The sequence below is a fragment of the Rhineura floridana genome, chromosome 5 (genome assembly GCF_030035675.1).
Source record: "Rhineura floridana isolate rRhiFlo1 chromosome 5, rRhiFlo1.hap2, whole genome shotgun sequence".
Classification (NCBI taxonomy): domain Eukaryota; kingdom Metazoa; phylum Chordata; class Lepidosauria; order Squamata; family Rhineuridae; genus Rhineura; species Rhineura floridana.
This window is the reverse complement of record NC_084484.1, coordinates 65,646,653-65,652,153: the sequence shown is the minus strand read 5'-3', so window position 1 is coordinate 65,652,153 and position 5,501 is coordinate 65,646,653. Positions and strand designations below refer to the sequence as shown.

The 5,501-nt window shown below is 41.5% G+C and overlaps 1 pseudogene; it reads right to left on the bottom strand.

Annotated features, from left to right (window-relative positions):
• Positions 1-3,038: 3,038 nt before the first annotated feature.
• LOC133386434 (5S ribosomal RNA) lies at positions 3,039-3,157 on the bottom strand (annotated as a pseudogene).
• Positions 3,158-5,501: the final 2,344 nt, after the last annotated feature.

The following is a 5,501-nucleotide window of genomic DNA, read 5'->3' as shown; positions in this document are numbered from 1 at the left end:
AGCAGAGGCAGCTGCAGTGTTCTGAGCTGCACGAGGGAGCTGCATCTTCTCACCACTTTGGTTTTCCACATAGCCCCTGGCACAGCACAACTCTGTGGCATTAACCAAAATGGCAGTCAGACCCAGAATCCTGGGGCTGCTTGAGGTATCAGGCCAGAATTTTTAAAAGATCTCCTCTCAGGGTAGCCATCAGTGGACAGACCTGTCATGGCACTGCTGATCAGGAAAACCATAGTCCTAAGCATCAGGGACTAAATGCCTTGAACGGAATGTCTAAGTCTGAGGCTTAGTTCAAGACTGATAACCTTTTTGGGTAGAGATGCAACACCATCCCCTGTGATTGGCAGCTAGTATGAACCATTTGGAATTGCAAAGCCTGGTATAAATAGTAGAATTCTGGCCTTCGCCTGATCAACAGAACAGTACATTTTGCTTGCTGCACTCTAGCTTTCAACACAATCCATTAGTGTCAAGGACACCTGAGCTGGAAAGACTAGGGTTTCAAGTGTGCCCTCCAATGTGTCTAACTTGGCTCAGTGATGCTAACCACACATTCATCTGTAAGTATGTATGAGTCTGTCAGAGCCCATTTTGAAATTGTTTGGAGCAAAAACCGTTAAAGTTCCTGCATTTTTTACAAGCCTGCCAGGCTTAATACTGTGCCAGGAAGTGTAGGAATGTATTTGCATAATAAGTCTTGTATATTTCCACTTCTTACACTTTTTGCCAATTTTATTTTGCTTTTAATTGCTATGTAAACTCTGCTTTCCTAAAATGATTTTTAAAAAACTTTTTAATTACAGCTATGTGACTTGATTTCTCCCCTCTGCCTACTCGTTATCACCGCCTTCATCCATGCTTATCAGATTTGATGCCTGGTTAATATTGGGGTTCTTTTTATAACAGGGTTATAAGGCATTCTGATGGCCTGAAAGACCCCTTGGTGGGAGTGTACTGACATTTTGGAACTTTGGGTCTTTAAGAAACATACAGAGTGCAGGGCAGAAAATTGGGGAGAGAAAAACTTCTCCACCCACCCCGCATCTGTGACACCAACTCATGGATCACTTTGGTTCCTGCTATCCTATCATTACATTAAAACCAATTGTTTTTAAAAGAATAGCAAACATAAGGAGGTGACAGGCAGAAAAACTAACAAAGAAACCTTTTTCTCACTGTACTGAGTTTTTAAGAAAGACATGTGGATAAAGCTGTATAAAAACTGTATGAAACTGTGCATAATATTGTTAAAACTGGATTAAGGAAAAACTTGAAATTGTTCCTATTAAATTGACCTAATGTAGAGAAGCTCATAACAGAATTTAAAAGGTACATCAAACAAATGTCTCTCTACTCAGGAAAATGTTCTATGCTGCACATTAATAGTATGCCCTCATTTCTCTGTCCTATGATGTTACTAGAATAAAGAGCTAATGAAAGAATGTAATGAAAGCCTTTTGTTCTTGTTGTTGGGTCTATTTGCTTTTTCCTCTGGTTGCAGCTCAGCTTAGATTAAGCTTGCCATCTGAAAATAAACCTTATAGTGAAAGGTCGCTTAATAGACAAAGACAGAGGAAAATACATTTCTAGTAATGGTTTTATTGGGGCTGTCGCTTAAGGATATGAGTTCACCAGGAATGCTGCCCATCACTCACAGGCAAAGAAGGAGACTTTGTACACTAAATACTCTTAGAAAAGGAAAGAAAGGACTGTATACCCCAATATGTTGGACTGTATTCTGCCTCTTTTATTGTCATGATATATAGCCCCTTTTTGCAGTTAGGCACAAATTTGACAACATTAGGCAAATATAAGAATGCCAAATTTCCACTACTCAATTATTAATTCATGTCTATTTTTATCTGCTCTTCTTCTTCATCATCATCATCATCATTATTAATAATAATATATCCCACCTTTCCTTCAAGGAGTTCAAAGTGGTGTACATGGTTCTCCTCTCTCCATTTTATCCTCACAACAACCCTGTAAGATAGGTTAGGCTGAGAGGCAGTGACTGGTCCAAAGTCACTCAGTGAGCTTCATGGCTGAGTAGGGATTTGAACTCTGGTCTTGCAGGTCCAACATTTTAACCATTACACCACACTGGCTCTAATTAATCCCTATTTTTGATACATGGGATTGCATTTCTTAAAAACCCACTAAGGTTAGTCTCTCACTTCTCACCACCACCAATTATTTCTCATCTCCATGGTATTAGTACTTCAGCCCACTGGTAATTCTGGAAAGTTTCTTAGTTCTACTGTGAAACTCAAAATTTGTAATCTGGTAACCTAAAACAGATTCTCCAGGTGAAATAACTGTGAAGAAGTATCTGTTGATATGCAAATCCCACTGCCTTTCTATGGGTGTTATTGAGAGGTGGCTGACAATGGAGAAGCTGTCAATGTTCTATCTACAGTTAGGAACAAACTTTGGACTCTCATAACGCCCACCTCAAAAGGACAGGGTTAAAACCAAACTGGAGAAGGAATCCGTTTTCCACTAGTAGGGATGGAAAGCTCTGTCAGTTTCGGTTCTCTCAGTTTCTCACGTTTCTAATGTTAAATTCAGTCCTCTACAGTTCTGCAGCAACCTGCAATTAAAGAAAATCCTCATGAAAATTCTCCACCATATTAGTGCAAATTTCTCCAAATAAACACATTTTTGAAGGCAGTTTTGACAAAGGTACACATTTTTGCAAGCCATTTCTCATCATATGCCTTTTTGCATGTTATTTTCACTCATGTATTCATTTTTATGCACATTTTCCCCTGATAAATGCATTCTTGTAGATATTGCTGAGTAGGCAAACTGCACCCCAAAATTCTAATAAATGCGAATTTTGAAGGATGGCTGTGTTTTGGTTCTCATATTGTTTTGGAAAGTGTGAATTTGATAAATTCTGCTTGAAATGTGAACTGAATTGAAATGCTCACCCATCCCTATCCACTACCCATCCTCACCCATCTTTTTGGATATATTCATAGGGTTTTCATGGTAAGAGGTATTCAGAGGTGGTTTACCATTGCCTTTCTCTAAGCCTATGGCACCCGGTATTCCCAGATGGTGTCCCATCCAAGTGCTAACCAGGCCTGACCCTGTTTAGCTTCTGAGATCAGACGAGATCAGGCGTGTTCAGGGCAGTATGGCCGTAAGATGGATAGAATAATGGACAGAAAAAGACACACTACACTTATGCACTGTCCTAAATTCCATCTCGTTCTTTAAATGGTTATTCAATATTTTCACTTAGCATAATTTATTCTCCTTTGATTTCCTGTCCTTCTCATTTATTACTAGTGTTATAGGATTGGGGGGGTTAGTTTGGATGATATATTTGGGTCCTCTCCAAGCCTGTAGTGTTGTATCTGTGGGATGGGACTCTGTGGTGGGGAAGGAGTTTCTGAAGTGGTCAGGCCTGTCTCTTTGTTAAGTTAATGGTTCTGGCCAAGTTTGCCAAACACCCTTTTTTGCATGTTTAAATAATTAGTCAAGTACAGATGTGTTGCCATAAAAAGGACTAGTTAGTGCCCCTCATCTAGCTGGATACCATATCATCCTTGGTGGTAGGAGAACAATGGGCCAGGGGCTAGTCTGGGATAGTTTCCTGTGGAGTTGGGAAGATAGAGGCTCTCTATGCTGTCCAAAGCTGTGGCTATGGGGGCCTCCCTGGAAACCTAATGGGGTGAAAGATCTGTTGGTCACTGTCCCCAATGACCTTCATTCAAAGGAAACCAAACCCAAGATAAGTGCTAGCATACCTAAAGTCTCTCAGTGCTTGGAGATTGGGGTGCACATAACCGTATTCATGACCATTCATTTTCTGCTATTTCTCCAAGAAGCTTAGAGTATCCACAGTAATCATGGATGCCTTCTATAGATGGGTTTCCTGAACCCCAGTACTGGTGAACCTTATTTAGAGGTAACCTGAGAAGTGTGAACCTGCCAGTGAGGAGTAATACCCAGCTACTCTGGATTTGTGTAGAGGTGTTGCATGGCACTGAATTTATACCAGAAACTTGAGAGACAAAAATTCTTTAAAAGAGTAATAAATAGCTAAAATAAAATAAAAAAACTTAAAAACAAGCAAAGCAACAACACAACAAACAAGAGGCTTTTTTGGTAAATGTTATGGGCCACATGTTAATGGTGGGTGGAGCCAAAGCACTTCTTTCCCTCAAGGCATACAACCAGGAAAAACACATTTATTCTTACTTATTTTTATAAAATAACTAGTGGATGCCCCCCTGCTCACTCTACTCGCCAACCCCCTCTCCCAGCCTTAGTTTTCTTCACCAAGACCACAATGTGTTAGAAAGATGGCAGTGGCATGAGCGGCGGCATGAATGGGTTCCTGCAGGTTTCCTGCGAGGTTGCAAGAAGACAGCGGAGAGAGAGCTGTGGGCAAGCTACTGGTGCTTTATTTTGAACACCTTCACTACTCAGGACCTGTGCAGAGCAGAGTTATAGGCAGAGGTGCAGTTGTGCCACCTTTATTTTTGAAAAGCTCCAGAGCTATTGAACACTGCCCGTTCGTCTCTACCACCGTGTCTTTCTTGCCGCCACCCTCCCTGCTGGGCTTTTTGTTGTCCGGCTGTGCCACCTTCACCTTTGAAAGCCCCAGAGCCACCAAGAGCCGCCTGCCCATCTTCGCCACCACATCTTTTTTTTTTTTTTTGCCGCTGCCCTCCCTGCTGGGCCTCTCGTTGTTGTCCAACCCAGCCGTGATGGCGGACCCACACCAACTTTCCACTCCAGCGCCAGGGCCTTCCCTGTGGGCAGATCCATCTACGCCGAGCAGGCCTCCACCCCTTTCCTCTCAGAGCCCGTTTTCATCTTTTCTGCGAGCAGACACACCCATGCCGAGCAGGCTTCTACTTCTTTCCTCTCTTTTCTTTCTGAGCCTGTCATTTTCACCTTTGCAACGACCTACAGCAGCTGGAACGTCGGCCGCTTCATCTCTATGATCAAGTTGAAGAACTGCTTGCCATGGACATTGTCTATGCTGGCAAAAAGTTAGACTGCTCCTTTTCCTGTATTAGGACTCGCAGATGCAGTACCAGCAGCACCTTAGTGGTATCATGTTTTGATGTCAACATATTCATGTGAGAACTAGTAGACATTGTCTAATTGTTAGGAATTTATTAGGAAAGTGTTAGGAAAGTGTGATTTGTTATTGTATTTTCACTGGAAGTTGTAACTGTTGCTTTTTAATAATGTTATTACCTTGTTATTTAATTTTTGTAAATTGTATTGTTTTTATTGATATGTATTTCTATATTTGTGTTTATTCTTTGGGAGCTGCCTTGAGGGCCTAATAATAATAATAATAATAATAATAAATGTGTACTTTCTTCTTCAGCTTCCAAACCCACAAAAGGGTCACAATCCCTCTGTCTCTCACACACAAACCACACTCTCTCCCACCCACAGCTTCTCACCAAAAGGACAAAAAAGTGCCTCTTCCCCACTCACCTCTCACCCCCCCTCACCTGCCAGAA